This window comes from Octodon degus, unplaced genomic scaffold, assembly GCF_000260255.1.
Source record: "Octodon degus isolate 3935 unplaced genomic scaffold, OctDeg1.0 scaffold00204, whole genome shotgun sequence".
Lineage (NCBI taxonomy): Eukaryota > Metazoa > Chordata > Mammalia > Rodentia > Octodontidae > Octodon > Octodon degus.
Genome location: NW_004524780.1, coordinates 3136211 through 3136666, shown reverse-complemented (window position 1 = coordinate 3136666; position 456 = coordinate 3136211).

Here is a 456-nt window from a genome sequence, read left to right as displayed (position 1 = left end):
CACAGGTGTTGATTAAAAATAACCCTCTTCTCTTGTCTCTCTTCCTCTCTTTTTTTACATTAAATATTGACTTTAAGTTTCCATTATCAGTATCTAGTAAGTACCGGATGCTAAATACGAGGAGCAGATAATCAAGGGTGGATGAGGCGATGCATGCCTATTATCCAAGCACCCTGGGAGGCTGAGGCAGGAGGACTGCAAGTTCAAGCCCAGCCTAGAAGACTCAGGGATTTAGGGAGAGTCTCTGTCCAAAATGAAAATAGGAAAACATGGGAGATGTAGCTGTATGCAAAGACCTTGGGTTCAGCCTACTGTAACACACACGCGCGCATGCGCTTGCGTGAACACACACACACACACACACACACACTACATATACACCACACACTCACACACACACACACATTGGATAACCAAGTACAACTTGAATAAAGATGGATGAGAAACCTCCATCTA